Below are 21,868 nucleotides of genomic sequence, written 5' to 3' on the forward strand. Positions count from 1 at the left end.
ACCTGGCCTTGAACACTTAATACTAAATTAAAAAACAAATCATGCTTACTTTTATATGGCCTTTTACCTTCACTCGGTAAAACTTGAATATGCTTTCATTTGCATCAAAATTCCATTCTGGAAAATGGTTTAGTTATATTTGGCCCTAACCACTGTCACAAACTTTATTTGGAACTGTACCATATGTGTTAATAATGTGGATAATGTGATGTTAAGTTCATCAATAAAAATTATCAATGCACTTTTCATTTAGTTATGGACATTCTGGTTAAAGGATTCTTAGAGGGAACTCTTAATACTGTACCTGCTAGTGCTACTTATCTGTAACCTCTGTAGAAAGCAACAGGGTTCACAGACATGGACAAAGCTACATGGACTATTATCAAAAGCCAGATATTTCACATCTTAGGGATTTCTGGTGTTCAGTGCAAGTCATCCTTTCCTTCTCAAGTCGTCATCGTCGTGTCCCCCCCCCCCCCCAAAAAAAAAAAACCACCAAAAAAACCCAAACCCAAAAAACTCTTGTTTGTCCCAACTTAGGTGCAGGAATTTGTACTTGGCCTAATTGAATTTCATGAGGTTAACATGGGCCCACCTCTCTAACCTATCAAGGTCCTTCTGGATGACATACATTCACTCTAGCGAACCAACTGCACCACGCAGCTTGAGGTAGTCTGCAAGCTTGCTGAGAGTGCACTCAAACTCGCTATGCCATTAATGAAGATATTAAAGTGTTGGTTCCCATACAGACCCTTGAGGTACATCACTCATTACTGGTTTGCATTTGGACATTGAGCCATTGATTGTAACTCTTTGGATGCAGCCATCCAGCCAATTCCTTATCAATTGAATAGTCCATCCATCAAATCTATATCTCTCCCATTTAGAGGCAAGAATATTGTGGGGAACTGTATCAAAGGTCTTACAGAATTTCAGGTAGATGACATCAGCTGATCTTCCTTTGTTTAATAATGCAGTCATTCCATTGTAGAAGGCCATTGGCTGAGTTAGGCTGTAGTAAATCTCATTTAAAACTCTCCTTATAAGTCTGTCCAGCTTGTTGGTGAAGACCTTTTGCCCCACTTTTAGTCAGATGAATCCTATCAGCTCCCAAAAGACCCAGTTTCTCAAAGGTAGATCCATGATCATAGATGCCAAAACCTTAAGTATGGCACCAGCCATGCAGCCAAGCATTCATCTGTTCATCTCCTCCTTCCTGAACCACTTCTTCTGACTGGGAAGAGAGAGGGGAATACCACCTGTTCAGATCCTTTTAACATTGCTCCAAGGGACATGTAGTCTTTTTTGATGGTTCTAAGTTGCCTCATTGCTGTATCATTGAACCCTACATGGAATAGTAGGAGTGGATGATATTCTGTAGGGTTCACCAGGCTTGGAAGCCTCTCAGAGATGTCACAAGTGTGAGCTCCTTGTAGGCAACAAACTTCTCTAGTGAAATTGTCTGGACAGCAAACGGGTGTTCTGGTGCCTCTCAATTTAATGCTCTGCCATTGATTTCTCTAGAGAAATGTAAATGTATCTATGCAGCATTTCAAGTGGCCTAACAACTACTGAAAATAAAATGACACACCTGGGAACAGATATTAGATGTCTGCCATGCTTTAGAAGTACTTCTGATTTCCACGCATAAACGTTCTGTATTACAACACATTAATGAAACACACCGAATATTTTGATGTTTCTTTTCCCATCAAGAATGTACAGTAGTGCTGCCCACAGTGATGATGAGGTCCTACTAGAATCCTGCATACAATCTAGGCACAAATAGTCAAGAGTCCGAGTTTAACCTGTAACATTTAAAAAGAAGTTGATCAGAATATAGAGGCTTTCTTAAAAGAGATGACTAAAGAAAAGTTTGTTTATTTCCCTTAATAAAATGAAAGGTAAAAAGTGATAGGATTACTTTCTGTAATTATCTTAGTGGAAAAGAAAATGAACAATAAGGTTATAGAAAGAAATTATAGCCATTACTAAACCTGGACTGAGAATTAGAAATTCATAAATACAAGACTAAAAAATTCTAGAATAACCAATAATTCAAGAATAGGAATCCTTTTTGTGTAGGTAGGAGGAGCATTCTATTTCCTTTCAGTAGGATCTAGTATTTTAGGATTAGATCTGTTCACCTTTTCCATCCCCTGTTAAAATTCAGACATCCTTTCTCCTTCAGTTGTTGGTTTGCACTTAGGCCCTTTACTGCTCCCTTACGCATCCTCCTCGTTCTCCCAACTGTCTACCTTTTACATCTTTACTTAATCAGACCAGCTTGTCTTTGTCTTTTCACTTATCTAACTGTACTTATCATGTAATCAGTTGGAAGGGTTTTTTTTGATTCTATTTCTCTGACCAAGTATATCCCAGTCACAGACCTATTATTGTCTACTTTACATTTTTCTTTGCTTCATCTCCTCTACTTTCTTATCCTCATTTCCTCCCTACATACTAACAAGTTCATCTTGGAACAGAGAGTGGAGGTTTGGACTGTGTATGTTAATGCATTCTGAGATTATTCCATACATACTCTAGTTCTGCATTTTATGAGACAGAGAAGGTAGTAACTGTCCTGGTTTTTCTCTATTCCTTAACTGAATGCTACACTGCAGTTCGATATTGTTTCCCTCACTTGCTATGGAGATGAAAAGGAATTAGTTTTGCCAAAAATGTATACTGAAAGAAAAAAAGGATTAACTAATATTATGCAATACCATTAACAAGTCCTTAATGGGCACCATCCTCAGTGCAAACACACGTCTTCACTCTGAAAAGCTCCTTGGGCTTACTATATAGAGCTGCGAGTTACCTAAATTTTACATATTATATTGTTATTTTAAAAAGCATATATGATTGAATCATCACATTTATCAGCTGACCAAAATATTTTATTACAATCTGACCTCAAATCCCCAAATTACAGTTCATTTTAAATTTTCATTTTAAAGTCATCTCTTCCCAAAGATATCAGGACATAAATTAAATGAATACAGTCGATGAATTCAGTCAATGAATTTAAAATGGTTTTATGAGTGGTGATTGCAATCAATTCCTTACCTGACTATAATTTTACCTCAGAGATCTCCTGAGATTACTTTGTGTGTGTTGACATGTAAGAAACTTTGTTGAACTGCATTTGATTTCACAGAGAAAATGACAGATATTTTTTCTTTTCAAAGAGAAACAAATGCAATTTTCTAGTAGAGTCACAACTAGGTTGCAATATTTCTAGCTACTAACAGATTAGAGTCAGACTAGTAAATAATTGTAATCTCTAGTTTGGTAGGTGTGCTGTTTCAGTTTCAGGTGCAGCTTTCTTTGCTTGTTTCTTTTTCAGTTTCTTACACTGGCAGAAAAATAAAATATTAATCTTTAATGTGTTCTGTTTACCAGCCTTAAACCCTTTATTAAGATAAAAGGTTCACAGAATCACATACCCTGATGCAGTCAGTATGATTCTTCCAATTTACCTTTGCTCTTCTGTTTCGTGACTAAAGATCTTTTGCTTCAGGACTATGAATTAAACCATCATTAAGGTGGAGGATGAAAGAAAAATAAACAAATCAGTGAAGACAGCATTCTTGTAAAGTCTTCATTCTTAAACAATATATAAATGGGAAAGAACTAGAAACTACTTAGTATTTGAGAGAAGAGTAAAAAGAGGCAGATGTTCACAAGAAAAAAAAATACAGCAAACAAGTAGAACATGAAGAATGGATAGTTTGAAATTATAGTCCAGTGCTGAATATCAAAATACTATCCTTCTTCTGTTTCATACAAATATAGCTATTGTGACATGCTGTGTTGGGTTTGCATGGCAAGGTTTTTTTGGGGGGGGCAGGGGGGCTACAGGGGTGGCTTCTGTGAGAAGCTGCTAGAAGCTCCCCCTGTGTCTGATAGAGCCAATGCCAGCCGGCTCCAAGACGGGCCCGCCGCTGGCCAAGGCCAAGCCAATCAGCACCTCTGTGATAACATATTTAAGAAGGAAAAAAAAACACTTAGAGAGAGAGCTTTTGCAGCCGGAGAGAGGAGTGAGAAGATGTAAGAAACTCTGCAGACACCAAGGTCAGTGCAGAAGGAGGGGGAGGAGGTGCTCCAGGCGCCGGAGCAGAGATCCCCCTGCAGCCCGTGGTGAAGGCCATGGTGAGGCAGGCTGTCCCCCTGCAGCCCATGGAGGAAGGATGAGGGGGTGTAGAGATTCCACCTGCAGCCCGTGGAGGACCCCACACCAGAGTAGGTGGAGGCACCTGAAGGAGGCTGTGGCCCCATGGGAAGCCCACGCTGGAGCAAGCTCCTGGCAGGACCTGTGGACCAGTGGAGAGAGAAGCCCACACCAGGGCAGGTTTGCTGGCAGGACTTGTGACCCCGTGTGGGACCCACGCTGGAGCAGTTTGCTCCTGAAGGTCTGCACCCCCTGGAAGAGACTCACGTTGGAGCAGTTCATTAAGGACTGTAGCTCGTGGGAGAGACCCAGACTGGAGCAGTTCGTGAAGGACTGTCTCCCGTGAGAGGGACTCCATGCTGGAGCAGGGGAACGATGAGAGGAGTCCTCCCCCTGAGGAGGAAGAAGCAGCAGAAACACCGTGTGCTGAACTGACCGTAACCCCCATTCCCCGTCCCCCTGTGCCGCTGAGGGGGGAGGAGGTTGAAGCTGGGAGTGAAGTTGAGCCCAGGAAGATGGGAGGGGTGGGGGGAGGTGTTTTTAAGATTCGACTTTATTTCTCATTGCTCTACTCTTGCTGGGTAATAAATTAGATGAATTCCCTCTCTCAGTTCAGTCTGTTTTGCTCATGACGATAACTAGTGAGTGATCTCTCCCTGTCCTTATCTCGACCCACAAGCATTTCGTTATGCCTTTTCTCCCCTGTCTAGTGAATGAGGGCAGTGATAGAGCGGCTCTGGTGGGCACCTGGCCCCCAGCCAGGGTCAACCCATCACGCATGCTGAAATTACAAGTTAGTAAATTCTAAACTGATAAAAAGGAAATGGTTTTACGCAGCATGTGATTAGATTGTAGAACCCAATGTCACAGAAAATCCTTGAGGTTAAGGATGTAGTCAGATTCAGACAGATATTTATAATGATAAACAATGGTAGGGTTTGAAATATTGAATGAAAATTTTCACAAAATGAAAATTTTTGGAATAAGACTAAGCCTTCTACTTTTGTTTACAGTATTTTCTAATAATAGTAAATTAGAAAAAAAAAGAAAAAGAAAGGAAAAAAAAAGGATGAGGAAAGTGCTGTCTCACATCTGCCTGTTGAAGGATTCTTTCTACATCTACTAAGACACTAGTCATTGTCAGATATATTAATGAAGTGATTGCATTTCTAATCTAAAGCAATAGCAATAACAATTCATATGCTCTGAGTTTTATTTGATCAACAGTGGCTTAACCTTTGGTGTATACATCGGTGGAGGATTGGTATTTTCAGTGTTTCTATGAACTAGCTGTTGATTGAACAACAACAATTCAATTAATACACAACTGACTTTATGAAACTTGCATACAGAGAGACACACTCATGTATAAATCAGTGATTTCATATATGGTCTTTGTAGTCTGTATCTCAGTTAATTCACAGGAAAATTTGGAATGATATAGGCATCACAAAACTATCTTGATGTTTGTAAAGTGAGCTAAAATTCTTTGATGGAAATGCATAGAAGATTGAAAGATATAATGATGTATCTAGAGAGAGTTATTAAGGATTAACTCATAAAGTGTTGTATTATCAAGTTAATGCATTTAAGGCTACTTCAAAATTATTTTATTTTCCTGATAACCTGTTGTAAAGACATTTCCTATATATCATACAGGAGAGATTTTGCTCAGTTCTGATAATTTTAATTATGCATATCTACACTGGAATAAATGCCCTGGAAGGATCTTAATTAGGTACCTGTGTCAGAATTTTCTTATCTAACCTCAGACAAAAATGTCTCTTGATTACAAATTTTTCAGTGAAGGTTAGAATTCAAGCATCTTCTTACAAAATTCTTTAAACTTCATGACATCATTTCTTTTATTTGCAAAAGCTATTGATCTACCTGAAGTATGTTCATGTTCCGCAATAATTGAAAGAGTTAGCTTGTAATGTGGTGTTGAGTCTCTCACTCATGTTGTCTGTTCTTCCCTGCTCCTATGAGAAATGTTTTCCTTTTGTTATCTTTTTTACGTTTAGTTTCAACATTTCAAACATGTTACGCAATAACATTAGTGTCATGGTTTAGCCCCGGCTGCACCACACAGCTGTTTAAGCACCACACAGCCGCTCGCTCATTCCCACCCAGCAGGATGGGGGAGAGAATTGGAAGAGTGAAAGTGAGAGAACTTGTGTTGAGTATACTCAACATATACTAAAGGGAAAACTCACAGCCACCAGGACCATCAAAATAACACAACCTTGTTTTTCAGCAGCTTTCAGAAAACTGTTTTTAATTTCCTAAGTGACATACCAACCTTCACTCAGTTGCCTGAATAACAACGTATCGATAGTATGCCAGTTTGGAAAATCCAAAATGGCATCTCCTTTAAACAAATCTGAGAAGCATCTGTGTTTAAGTAAGCAATCAGTCTAACCAGCATACATTTTCACACAGCTCCATAAGATGTTTGTCTACCGCAATATAGTATTATGTTTTCTGATACGCATTACTGAATACATTACTGCATGATTTTGTCAAAATGGATTGAGAATGAACTTCTCATTTAGCTAGAGAATCCCATAGAGGGGATTATAATTAAAAAAATAAATAAATTTTGAGATAATTTACAAGAAGGTAACCCAGTCTAACAAGATTGTGAATACATCGTTGTGGAATTTGGGCAATCCATTTTTATTTTCTTTTATTTGAACATAAATATCCAATAACATGGAATCTTTGCAATGGATGTAAAATGTCAGGATTAGAGTCTCATCTTCTTAGTTGTCATCATTCCTCTAGTGACCCAGATATGTCATGTTCTGAGCATCTAAACACAGGGCTGAGCTGTGGAGCTTCCAAGAAACAATTTTCTTCAAAGCTTCAGAGCGAAAATGGTAGTAAGCAGTTTTTAGAACTGTCTATCATGACCAAAACTAGATACATAGGAAAGAATATATTAAAAAAGTGGAAATTGAAGAAATAAAATCTATAAGAAAGAAAACTTTGAAAACTTCCGTTTTAAAAAGCAAGTTAAACTGGTTTATGCAACTGATATAATAATTAGAAAAATTATCGTTTAAAGCTTAATAACTGCTCTTTGAGTATGAGTAGCACATTGTCCATGCTCCTTCTAGTAAATTAAAACTTCTTCCCCTATGTAGAATACCCTAATAATCACTTGTACCTTACATACTTGCCCCCAATCTGCTGTTCAGCCTTGGAGCATAAATTTGGAGCATTTGATTTTGTTATTTTGTCATGATTATTTGCTTAGGAGCAAGAGTTTAACCAGACCATATACCATGAATACAGAATACAGAATACAGAAGGTCCAAAAAAGGTCTCTAATTTTGTAGTTACAAATTGAGTGTAGAGGATGGAATGGTAACAGATGCTCAATATGGTACATAGATCTCCATTAATTGCATCAGACTTTATTATTCACCTGTCCCAGTTCTGACTGTGCTCAAAAGATTATAGCAATATTATCATCATCATCATCTATATATATTGACATTTCATTTGCATAGCAATTTCCACAACAAAGACTTGATCCTTACCCATATAATAAATATCTCTCCATCTTCTTCCAGACTGCCTTTCTGCTTGGTATGCATGTATATAATTAAGGAGGAAAGCTGAGAAGGGTGAACTTCAGATGTCCCAAAACAAAAGGTGAATAAAAAAACTTAAAAAAAATTCCTAAGTTCTTTGTTTGTTTGTTTGTTTTTTAACTTAACTCAAATGCTCAATGAACCAAGTTCTGTGTTTTCCCTATCTTGTTTCATGATCATGGTATGCCATCTCAAGAAAAGACTGTGTCATTTATGTTTCTCTTCCACCTCTGTGTAAATATGGTCTCACAATAATGTAGAATCAATTTTCAGTTTCACAATACTGACTGCAAACTGATTAAGCATATGCCTCAGCAATGTGACGAGACCAACAGCTATCACTTTCTAGAAAAAAGTCAGCTAAAGGCTCACATATTTTCTATAGTGATGTTATAAGGCATCATTTAAATTATTGACAAGAGAGTTTAAATAGTGTTCATGAAATCATTCCCTCCAGATATCACAAGAATTTCAGATTTTCCAAAATCATTATTATTTTGGCCATTCTCAATGTACATTTTTTCAGTTAGGCAGCTGCAATGGTTTTTAAAACTTTCACAGATTTTCTTCAATTATCTGATGGAAAATGCTCTCAACAGAATCTTAGGTACTGCAAATTTCAGCACAATACAGCATAATCAAAATGCTTTCTCTTCATAACTGTATTGCTCAACACCACATTCTCATTCTCATTGCATTTCAATGCAGCTTGCACTGAAAATAACTAATGTTACCCAGAGGTCAACATGTCTTTCATACTAAATTATAATTAAGTTTTATAAAATATTAATACCTGAAGCTAAGTGAGAGAGGAACATTTATAGTCCATTTATTTCTTTCAAAAAATTAAGATTTCCATATAATTTATGACTCTGTATCACTTAAGGGTTCACTTTGATTTGCAGGTGACAAGACCAGCAAAAAAAAGTTGAAGACTTTCAGTGAATGGGTTAATTTTAAACACACACATACACACAAATAGAAGTTTATACTTAGAAAGAGAAAAGAAAAAAGCAAACCCCCAAAACCTTTCATTCACTTCAAAGAAAATCTCAAACACTAATATGTTTCAGCTAGCATCCTTATCCTTAACATGTTTTTACTAGTACAAGTGTGGTGGGTTGACCCTGGTTGGACACCAGGTACGCTCTATCACTGCCCTCCTCAGCTGGACAGGGGAGAGAAAATATAACGAAAGGCTCGTGGGTTGGGATAAGGACAGGGAGAGATTACTTACCAATTATCATCACGAGCAAAACAGACTTGTCTTGGGGAAATTAGTTTAATTTATTACCAATCAAATCAGATTAGGATAATGAGAAATATAATCAAATCTTAAAACACCTTCCCCCTACCCCTCCCTTCTTCCTGGGCTCAACTTCACTCCCAATTTCTCTGCCTCCTCCCCCCTCAGTGGCACAGGGGGAGAGGGAATGGGGGTTGTGGTCAGTTCATCACACGTTGTCTCTGCCGCTCCTTCCTTCTCACAGGGAGGGCTCCTCACACTCTTCTCCTGCTTCCACATGGGGTCCCTCCCATGGGAGACAGTCCTCCACCAACTTCTCCAACATGAGTCCTTCCCACGGGCTATGGTTCCTCATGAACTGCTCCAGCGTGCGTCCCTTCCATGGGGTGCAGACCTTCAGGAACAGACTGCTCCAGTGTGGATCCCCCACAGGGTCACAAGTCCTGCCAGCAAACCTGCTCCAGTGTGGGCTCCTCTCTCCAAAGAGCTGCAGGTCCTGCCAGGAGCCATCTCTAGCGTGAGCTTCCCACGGGATCACAGCCTCCTTCAGGTGCCTCCACCTGTTCCAGCATGGGGTCCTCCATGGACAGCCTGCCTCATCATGGTCTTCTCCACAGGCTGCAGGGGAATCTCTGCTCTGGTGCCTGGAGCACCTGCTCCCCCTCCTTCTGCACTGACCTTGGTGTCTGCAGAGTTGTTTCAGTTGTTCCTCTCACATCTTCTCACTCCTCTCTCTGGCTGCAATTGCTCCTGGTGTTTTTTCCCCATTCTTAACTGTTATCCCAGAGGGGCTACCACTGTTACTGATGGGCTTAGCCTTGGCCAGTGGTGGGTCCGTCTTGGAGCCAGCTGCAGCTGACATTGGCTCTGTCGGACATGGGGGAAGCTTCTAGCAGCTTCTCACAGAAGCCACCCCTGTAGCCCGACAACTACGAAAACATTGCCATGCAAACCCAGTACATTCCACCCTTTGCTTCTGTGAATCACATATCTAAGAATCATCATTAAAATCCGCATTCATCGCACAATCTTCACAACCTTCACTCACATCAACAAAAAAGAATTCCCCACACCAAAATCAAAATGACATAATCACAACTCCGAACGAAAGTGGACAGTTTTCACACATGATCTACGCCTCATCCCTTTACCACCATTACAACCAAAATTCCCCACGATCGTTCCACTCTCTAACATTGTTCAGCTCACATTTTGCCCATTATCTCTCCTAATTGCTATCCTCAATCTCAAATTCCTCATGCTCCATGTTGGGCGCCAAAAATAACTATGATGGGTTGACCTTGGCTGGATTCCAGATGCCCACCAAAGCCACTCTATCACTCCCCTCCTCAGCAGAACAGGGAGTGGAACAAATAAGATGGAAAAAACTCATGGGTCAAGACAAAGACTGTTCAATAAAGCAAAAGGAAAGGCCGTGTGCAGAATCAATGAAAACAAAAGATTTATTCCCTACTTTCCATCAGTAGGCCACATCCAGCCACTTCCTGGGAAGCAGGGCTTCAGTACGTGTAGTGATTGCTCTGCAAGACAAATGTTGTAATAACAAACGTACCCCCTTCCTCCTCCTTTCTCTTAGCAGACACCATATGGCATGGAATATCCCTTTGGTCAGTTTGGGTCAGCTCCTAAGTTTTGTGTCCCCTCCTAAGGTCTTGCCCACCCCCAGCCTCCTGGGGTGGGGGGTTGGGGGGATGGGGAATGTTGTAGAGACAGCCCCGGTGCTGTGCCAGCACTGCTCAGCAGCAGCCAAAACCCTGGTGTGGTATCAACACCTTGCTGCTACCAATGCACAGCACAGCGCTGTGAGGGCTGCTGTGGGGAGAATTAACTCCATCTCAGCCAGACCCAATACAACAAGGTGAAAATCAGCACAAGGTTTGAATCTGAAACTACAAAATCAAATGTCTCAAATATGTTATTTCCAAAGGCAGAAAGCAGTAAAACAGTGAATTCTAAGCATCAGTAATGTAAAAGCTGACATGAATCAATATATTAAAAATAATTAAATTGTTTCCAGAACTGCCCCAAGTAAAACTCTCTTCATTCTTGCCTATACACGATGCGTAATTTAGTTTCCCTAATTTTAGGAAAAAAAAATGAAAACACACCAACCTAAATGAGTAAAATTAATATTTTACTGTGATTTCAGTAATGCAAGTCTTAGAAATTTTTCTCTATTTTTTCTAGATTTTTCTTTTGTATGATTTGGTTTTTGCTTTATTGTTATAATCTTGGGCAAATCACTTTAACATATTGCTTGAGCTTCCCTGTAAAAATCATGAGAATTGTGTTGCAATAAAATAAAAGTTATGATGAAGGTTGTTTTACACCTGAGTTTGTTTAAAAGAAAAAAAAAAAAAAAACAAAAAATGAACAAAAGATGCTGTGTTGTTTCCTTTCTATGTATATTTTCATATACACCCAAATGTTTGTTCCAGTTAGTAATGTGTCTAGCCTGTGAGGAAAAAGCACATTAAGAGTGAGAGGAAAAACAAGATTTCAAAAACCCAGTTCCGCCAGGCCCATGACAATTCTCCATACAGCTAATTCAGATGTCTGTGTAGTGTTCCTGGATCAGCAGCTTTGAAGAGCAGGGGCAAATACTTGAATATCCTGAGACAGAGGCAGGGAAGTCTAGCCTCACTTGCTAGCTCACTATCAGTGCCTGTAGCAGAGCTGATAGGGCAAAGGCAGGAGCTATGTAGCCAGACTTCATAAGGCATGGAATACCGCCTTTAAAAATGTCAGGAGTCACTATGAGTAAGATTCAAATTAAAACGACAGCCCAAATGGAACATAGCCAAACTTAAATTACAGTAAACTGTAATTTCAGCATAGGCTAATTGCATAACACCGGGGTTGCTTGAATGCAGGCTTTTTAGTGCATACAACATTAGTCTAGGAAGGGAAATGCACCCTGCAAATTGGCTGAAGAAATTTGGATCCACTTGTGATTCCAAACCACAAGGTTGTAATTTATTTTGGGAGGAGTATGGTTTCTACTCTTTTTATTAAAGCTGCATACATGGATACAAGAATCTTCTGGCCAGGAGGAGAGCAAGAAAGATGAAACAGGACCAAATATATGTTCCTGTGTAATAATAAATTACCCATTTTATATGAAGAATTCACCTGGGGCGGGGGGAATGGGTGGAGGGGCACCACAAAGAATCCTCAAGGATATATCCCATTTCTTTTCTCTTTCATTTGAATCTCTGTAGAACTCTGAAAGTATGCCCTCATGAAGTAACAGAAAATTGAAGTAATATAAAATTGTCTTTCTCATACAATTATTTCCAAGTTTCATTCTAATTTAACTCAGGTGCCTCTGCATAGTACTCTCATGTACCTTTTTGCTAAGAACTGGGACCTCCTGTCTCTTCGTAGCAGGACCTTGCTCCTCCAAGGCTGGGGACCTGGACTCTTATTCCAGTCTTTCTCACCATTGATCTTTTAACAAGCCCTCTAAAGGCTGATATTCGGTGAAATGTTTCTCTTTTGCAAATTACATTTGCAGACAATTTCTGTGTCAATCAATGTTTATGAAACATTCTTCCTTTGTTAATATGGAAGAAGTTAAGATTGCACTCTCATTAGTGTTGGCAATGTGACCTTGCAGTGTAAGCATATTAGTGTGTTCACCACTGTTGCCACATTAGGTCAACAGACAAATCTCACTGTATTTATGTGACCATATTCAGTCTCTGTATACAACCCAGAAAGTCCAGCTGGGGAAGGAGGGCATAAAACAGAGAAGAAATAAAATAGTATTTAATTTTAATAAAATATTTCAGATTAAGTTTACATTCTCTGCCATAACATTACACTACCTCAGGATGTTTCCCCTCTGATGTTTCGTGCTGTTTGTTTTAAGGATTGGAATTAGATTTAGAAATCATTGAATCCATTTACTGTATTACTTAATATTACTTCAGCTCAGATTTCTCCATGAGCCCATAGCAATTGACCATATCTGTATTTATCGATTTTCATTCTCTTTTAGGTTCTGAACAAAATTAGAACAGGTACAGAAGCAGCACTGAAAAACACTTGTCCCCACAAATTGTCTTCCTTATCAAGCTAAAATAATTCAACTAATATGGTGTTGAAGTTAATACAACAATCATAGAATCATTTTGGTTGGAAAAGACCTTTAAGATCATCAAGTCCAACTGTTAACCTAGCACTGCCAGTCCAACCACTAAACCATGTCCCTAAGCACCACATCTACACGTCTTTGTCCTGGAGCATCTCAGTAAAGTTGGACTTCAGTACCATTTTTTTTCTTTGCTAACTATATAAATATTTTCCTCTAGTGGGTCTTTTTCCATGAGATGCTACAGCTGCATCATGTCTAACTAGAAATAATTACTGAGACAAGAAGATTGCACCGAAAAACTAGGTCAGCAATGAGATGACTGCAAATATGGTCACACTTGGGTTTCTAAATATTGATTATATAACTGAAACATTTTTGGGAAGATTTGTAAAGAAACTGGAAGAAACTACTTCAGGCAGGGGCTGAAAACCCAGCTGTGGGAAAGATGAAAATGCCAAATATCTGGAATTTAATCTTGTTTCTACCTACTAGAAACTTAACCTAGTGTGGGCGATGGATATATCCAGTCCCAAAATTTGTGCTTAATAAATGATGCATGCAAATGTCCTTCTAAGCACATGCATGTGCATACACACACAGAGCCATGTAGAGAAGATTTTCTGGGAAAGGGAGGTTTGGTTTACTTATAAGAGTGTGGAAAGGAAAATAGCATAGATTATTTTCATGGAAATTTTTCCAGAGTGTAAAGGGAGAAGGGCATATCCTGAAGCTTTAGCCTTTCATTTCTTTGTTCATTATACAAGAGCACACATATTGTTTGAACCATATACTCAAAAAGGTGCTCAGCTGCAGGACAAATAGGCTTCTACAACAGGATTGTAGAAGATGGAACAAGGGCAATATTTAATGCCTTCAGGGATTAATTGCTGAACTCATTTGCAGTATAAATGATTTCTTGTGATGTTGGTCCTTTGATCTTTCCCTATGCACTACAAATTAAGCCTCAACAAATTTCAGTTCTTAGGAATATGGCTACTCTTTGTCATTCACCCTGTTTTCCCTCCACTTCCATTCATAAGGAAAAAGTAAAATACCTCTCCAGAGACACTCACTCCAGGTGAATTTTCACCCAATGCCTCTTACACCAAGACCAGCATACAAATTTGCTCAACACACAAATATACAGATGAAGACATTTATAAAACAAACCACTTAGCACAGTTACTTAATGTTAGCCAGAAAGCTTCTCAGCCTCAGTTAGCAGAATTTTATACTGTGTTGTGCATTGTGAAACATTTATTATTTCACACCCAAAAGGCACAAAAAGCTGACTTTTTGTAAATTTTAAACAAATTGCATGAAATACTTACTGAGAATTTGGTTTACACGCTGTTGGATAATGAAGAAAATCTGACTATTAATACCTAACAACTTCATAGTAAGGATGAAAGTATATCAGTGTTTAATGAGAAATTGCTGTTATAACCTGTGTTTTTACTGATGCTCCCCACAGTTAAGCAACAGGGCATCAAGTGCACTGCTAAGGGATGTGCGAAGGGCCACAGCCTGATGGCACTGGCCCCAGTTAAGGACTGGGTAATCAATTTCAAATCCCAATTGTTCATGCAGACATCATATGTCAGGAATTGCTGTGCTCCTGTGTTATACTACAACCTTAAAGGATAAAATCAAATGTAGTTTTGAAAACAGATCATACATACTTTGCAATATAAATAAAATAACACACTTCTGATTTGACAGAAAAGCACATTTGAACTAAACACACCAAGAATTGGGCGCCTAGTGTACAGGTTTACCTTAGCATTTTTCCTTTGCATGGTAAATAATTTGGTGGTAACAAAACCTCAGAATTTTAGAGCTGCCGATAATCAGAAAATCATTGGGTCTCAATTTTTCAGTAAGACAAAGTTTTGTGCTGAATTTTCCTAGGATTTTTAAAAATATAAATTTAGAATCACAGAAAATTGAACAATGCAGGTCCATCTTTGCTCAGCTTTTGGCATCACATTTATTGAGTACCTGATGCCTAGCAAACACTTTTTAGTCTCAGTTTATTTAGGCATATGCCAGTAAATTTTATATCATAAAGCATTAATTAATTAATTAAGGGACCTGCAGCTGTAAAGAATTTAGTAATTCATGTATAAGTACTTTTATTGTGGAAGGCTTTGGTAAAAACAGAAGAGAAAGTTAAAACTAATATAGTCTATATTTTGGATTAAAAGTAGCAGATATAACTTACAGGAGCCATAAAAAACTCATGCTCTATACTTCATGCTCTAGGAATGGTGTGAGTTATTTTCAATCGCCGTATCAATGTAAACAGCAGAACACCTTGGAAATGGGTTAACATCTGTCACTCACCCTTGTTTTATTTAGAGACTGGTCTTAAGCCAGTCCCTAAAAATTTATGTCTTTCATAAGACCCATCAGTTTTAACTACCTCTTGCAGTGATTCATGAAACGCTTGCTTTCTGCTATTCTTTTAAAGAATAAAATGATTTTGACTTACTGCTTGTTTACTCTGTGACTTTCCTCACTGTAATTCCTGTATGAATTACAGACGGGTAAAGCCAGGAAAACACAGTGCTGGATTTAGTCCACTATATTGAATAAATGGACACATGTTACGTTTGAGAAAGCAGAGTAGTTCTGATGTAAATTTCTAGACTTGGCACTGGGAATAAGACTGTACAGGCAAGAAGTGAATCACATATTCATCTTTCTCACTGAACAGCAGGAAAGAAGTATATCACAGGAATAATACCAGCAGCTGCTTGAGACTTTTAAATTATATGTGGAAAAATGAAAACATGTCGAATGCTAATTACTTCAAAAATCTTGTTTAAAACAGAAAGAATATTGACTTTTTCAATCCAACCATTCCAGCTGAGCTACAGTTGTTCTTAATAGGTCAGTTGTGAAAGTTTTAGGAACCAAATTTATAGCAGAAAACAAAAAGGAAGGTTATAATCAAATATAATGAGTCTGTTTGAAGACATATTTTAATTTTTTAATGCATCTTACATTAAGATTTACAGTGCAATGCCACTTTAAAAAATCCAGCAAAATGAATTGCTGCCTGAGCCCTCTCCCCCACCTCCGAATTCAAAGTAACTCGATCTTGGATAAATTTTCTAACATTCAGGAGATGCTGCATCAAATTCAGTTGAGATAAAAGACTAATTCAGTAAGCTCTGCTCAAGTTTTTCTTCATATTTTAAGTTGCACCTGAGCTTTGAGAAAAAGCAATAGTTTGTTCATATTTTCAGACCTATATGTAGTGCTATACCATAAGGAAAGCTTAAAGAAGCTATACCTACATAAGTAGTGTAACTAAATATGCTCTGAGAAGTATTTCTGAAATGGCATCTTTGGAATCATTATGCTAATCAATGTAAAAGTTTACTTTAGAGAAATTTTGCTAAAGTACCAAATCCCATATTTACCTAATCTTCTATTTAAACTTTGCAGAAATAACTAGAATCTACTACTTAATCATCATTGTGCTAGTCTCCATCTTAGCTGTCCTACTTTAAAGCTTTAATATTTTCTTACACAAATGAAGTTGACCCTTTTTAATAAGCTTCTTTTCAAAGATCAAATATATCTGTAATATTTTCTCAATTTCTCTGATTCTGCTACCTGTGCTTAAGTATGTACGAATATCAAATTCTGTTTATTTTAAATTTACTTTGATACTGAAAGAGCCCCACCTTTCTTTATCTTAAAACATTTAGAAAGCTTTGCTTATTTATGTTTCTCCCAATATGTACTGCCTTATTATTTTGATAGCACAATATTTTCAGGCTGATCATTCCATTCAGTTTAGATATGTTCTATAAAATGTAGAAGTCCTTCTCTTCAGTTTGCTTAGAGGCAGAGAAACAAACAATAAAACTATGTTACTTTATCAGTTTCCTTTTAACGTTGATGGAACAGAAAAGTGGCTATAATCTTAGATGTTTTTAAGGGCTGTCTACTGGTTTATTCTCATTTTACATAGAGGTCATCAACTCCAGTTATCCATATTTAAAATACTTTAATTAATTCCAAGCTCTTTTTTGTAATGAATTAAATAATTCCTTCAAAAAGGAAAATGAGGCATGGAATAGGGGATAGTGTACATAATAGTGCTACTGTCCTGTCACACACTATCAACTTCACTTGCAACCTACCCATCGTGTGGATCCCTTGTGGGTGCTTCAGAGACAGCTTCCTAGGATCCAGGCCAGGGGTGATGGCAGCACCACGAGGCCAGCTGGATCCTGGGGAAAGCAAAGCAGAGGTTGAAGATCTGTGCCAGGTGTGCCTCTTCTGGCATTTGCTGAAGCGTGGATGAGACAGATGAGCGAGAGTGTTTGTAAAGAGTTGAAGTGCGAAGCGTTCTCAGATAGCTTTCATACTGTGATGTATTCCTGCTGATATGCAGGATGGATGTAACTCATTTGCCCCAACAGACTCAAAGCTTCCCCACAATAGAGATTGAGCTATCTGGTCCCAGAAATGCAGAGTACTTTCAGGTCACCTCCTCAAACACACAAAAACGTAGCCTTAAAGGTTAAACAAGCAAAATATCCCAAATCTTGCAAATTTCCTCCTAGCACTTCCCAAGGACAGATTTTTAACCTGCTCGATGTACAAAGCCATGTACGGTAGTTGTGGTGGAGATTTTGAATGCCAGGTATGAAATTTATTTCACAAAGCTTATTGATTTCTGCAGACAAATCTCTTGAAATATCTCAGTCTCTACAAATCATACTGGCTCTGGGACTTTCTGCCTTTACGTTATATTCCCATGCAATCTGAAAATCCCAGTCCTATTTAGGGGAGGTTCTGCAGCAAAACACATTAATTCAATTTGGAATTAACAGAGGTAATTTTAAATCCTTTAACTGAAATGAAACCATTCTTGATTTATACCAGTACAAATGAAATAAGAATCAAACTTCAAATAATGGAGACTATTATACAGCAGAGAAGTGAGGAAGATGTTAAAAAAAGTCCAACCATGTGAACTACATGGCAACTGTGTGGAAAAATAACCTGCCACTGAAACTAGACGGTATAGGTGGAAAGGCAAGCTTTCTTGTGTGCTTAGGAAGAACATATTCTGTCCTCTCAATCTTGCTCTGATCTATCAATTTCAAAAGTTTTATGTCCTCACTCATTCTGAAGGTATTATACACTATATATAGGTCAAAATTCAAATTATTATAAAAAGATATTTTTTTAAAAAATTCCATCACCCTTTAGCTCTTAGTTACAGGTCATCCACTTTCATGCTTTGTTATCCATATTCTTATAATTCTACATTTAATGAAATTAATTGATGGTGCTAAAGTGAAAAATTGTATTTTAATAGTACTGATAATATAGGGCCCAAACCTATAAGGACTCTTAAAAGAGGGTAAAGATTTTTCTTTGTTGTGCATATGACATAACCGTGGATTTCAACTTCTGTGTCTAAACCCATCTGAATGGAACATGAGGGTGTACAGCACCAAATATATCAGACATATGGATTTTCTGCTATTTCCACACTGACAAGGCTTGACTGAGGGCAAAACTGGCAGATGGCAGGGGACGAGTGAAGATCTCTTTGTGAAATGGAAAGAATTGGAAAAAGTGAGAAAATTTATTTGCTTTTGCCATATTCTTCATAAAATAATATTTTAGCTTCATCAGAACATCTGTGAATTAGGAATAGACTGTTACAAGAGAAGCCAAATGAGTTCACCAAAACCTGAATAAAATTATGTCTGTCTTAGTGAAATATTCCTCAATGGGTATAAGAAGTACTTCAGGAAGTCATCTTTGATCCACTAGCACAATACCTTTGAGGTTTTACACTGACCTGAAGGAGCACTAGAAACACATATACTTAAATACACAAGTACTGATTCATCATATAAAGAGAATTTCAAACTAAATATTATGGTATACAAAAATACCTTGCAAACAAAGGTATTTTCTGTTGATCAGTAGATGGCAAGCTTGCTACACCCAACTTTCAGAAAGTGTTCTGCTAACATTTACAATACAACTGTGATGTTATATTATTATTTCTGATATCTATAAATTCATAATATTTAATTTGTTGAATATATGATTTTTTGTATAAAAAGTTCTATATAGATATCTCTTTTTAAAGTAGTCCAAAGAAATAAATTATAATTAATATTATATGTGCTTAGTTCCCTCAGCTAGTTTTTATCTTAAATGACTACATGCTTTAAATCTTTAAGGTTTTTATTTTTATTTGCAAAAATAGCTACTTTATTAAAGATAGAATATTCATTAGTGTTTGTATAGTTTCTCTATTTTAGCATTTGTCTTTCTGTGAGAAGCTTTGCCCACAGATCTTTATAGGGATTGCAACACATAGCTCATAATCAGGATTATCTTTAATACATATGACTGTAAACCACAAATAGTAATAGGAATATATTTGGATTACTATATATCTGCAATTATTCCTTGATGTTCTGGGCATCTATCTTATCTAATAGCATACTAATCATATTTTTATAGTCAGGGATTGTTAGGTAGAAGTAATGTGGCTAGAGGAAGAAAAGTAAGTAAATAAAGTAGATAATACGAATATAAGAGAGTGCAAGGAGAATTAAATTCTTAAAGAAATGAATAAATGGAATTAAGGGACACGACAGGCTGAGAAATCACAATTTTTAATTTTCTGTGGCCAAATTCCACGTTGAGTTAGTTCTTCCCATGCTCTTCAGTAGTTAGTCTTGTTTGCTGTCTTGAATATTCCAGAATGAGTGTGAGGAATCTGAATTGACTGTAAGTAATGGAAATTGTTCTCTAATATTAGCAGGGGGTTGTTGCAAGATTGGCACTGAAGTTCATTTACACACCTTTAGGAATAGAGCCACACGTTGCTACTACCTTACCTTGGGACTTCATGTAGCTCTGCAGGAGGAAACTAAACTGTGTTTTTTTGGGTTTGGGTTTTTTTGTTTGTTTGGCATGTCTCTCTGTGTCTCTGTGTGTTTGGTTGTGTTTGTTTTGTTCAGTTCTTTAAAGGAGAAATTTCAGTAAATATTTAACATAAACACAATTGGTTTAAGGTGATAAGAAAATAGAGTAAAAAATGTTGCTTACAATAATAGTATAATCTAAGTCATAAAGATTTCTTTCACGTATGTATTATATACAGGGGTGGAGACTGGAAAACAGTGTGGAAGTCAAGGTCTAAACAACTCAATGGCCATGGAAGAGAAAGTGGGGTTTCTGCTGTTCTTCTTATTAGGTCCTGCAAACCAATGGAAGTCCTCCTTGTGGATTTGGTGCTAGGGATAACTGAGCCTAAAGGGAGACCAAATCATTCTGACTAACAAGCATATTTGCAAGCAACAAACTTAGTTCACAAAAGTTTTTTTTAAAACCAAGACAGACACTTGATTGCATTGAAAATATGGGATGAATTTTAATATATTATGTTGGTTCTTTGGCTGACGTAATCTGAAGCTGTTAACTACGTTGTTGCAAAACTGATTGCATTCTCACTCTTTCACTACAGGGTGCCTCTGCTAGCCCATCTTTTGTTGTTAATGCAACCGGAGACCATGGAATCTCCATTTTTTCTATAGGTACCTCATCAAAGAGATGGGCATCAACCACATATCTAACCTACGTGCCCAAAAAGTGGGAAAACATAGAATACTACTTTTCATTATAGTATGAAATACTGTTATTACAGTATAAAAAAGTCAGTAAACTGAAAAATAGTAAAGTACAAGGAAAACAGAATAATATACATACACACATGCAAACAAGTTTGAAATTACATAAGATTTGAATATAAAAGAGAGTTCACAATGAAAAGTTCCAAGTTATAGCTTGTTAATATGCCTTTGAGACCACAGTAGGTCTGAAAATTTTTTGTTTTGGTTTGGTTTGGTTTTTTCCAAGTGTGGTCTTTTCTAGTGTAGCATAAAATAAACTTCCATAGTATTGCAGCAGTACTATAGCAGTGATCAGTATATCAGGGAGAAATTGTCACTTCTACTGCAGAGATGGAAATAGAATAATAGCCTCAGTGACCTTTCGTGGGTCTTTCTTGTTACTTTCTAGTTACTCTTCTCCACTAGATAACAGGATTATCTATTCAGGCTTTATTTTACATAAAACAAATACAAACAGAAGTTTAAAGACGTCATTTTCCTATTAAGATATACTCCATAGTATGCAATGCATAAAAATGTTTAACAATAATCTATTTTATACATTTTTTTCCTTATGAAATGCAAACACTTAAAAGTGAAAATCCAGACCTGATATATAAACAATTTGCAAAAAAACACAAATGTTTTCGGTCAAAGCTTTCTACTAAACATAAACGACATTTGTATAAAGGTCACAATGATCATGGATATTGTTTTGAAAAATTAAAAAAAAAAAACCAAAACAACCCAACAACAAAAAGCTGATCCTTTCTTAGAAGAGAATTATATAAAATAAGCAAATTTGTTCACATACACAAACAAACACATAAAGCTTCTAAGATGAAAATTTTAGTTGTTTAATTCTATATAGTTTTTTTCCATGCCCTAGTATATGTAAGGTCCACTGGGGACAAATCGCTGATTAGTTTATATTTGTTTACGTCCAGTAATTTCTGTGTAGTTTCAGAGTTCTTCTGACCCATGCTAATAAATGAAAGCTATATTGTATAACACAGTTAGGCAAGACTGGGAAATGTTTCATAGGATAAATTTAGA

Source organism: Grus americana, chromosome 3 (genome assembly GCF_028858705.1).
Source record: "Grus americana isolate bGruAme1 chromosome 3, bGruAme1.mat, whole genome shotgun sequence".
Lineage (NCBI taxonomy): Eukaryota > Metazoa > Chordata > Aves > Gruiformes > Gruidae > Grus > Grus americana.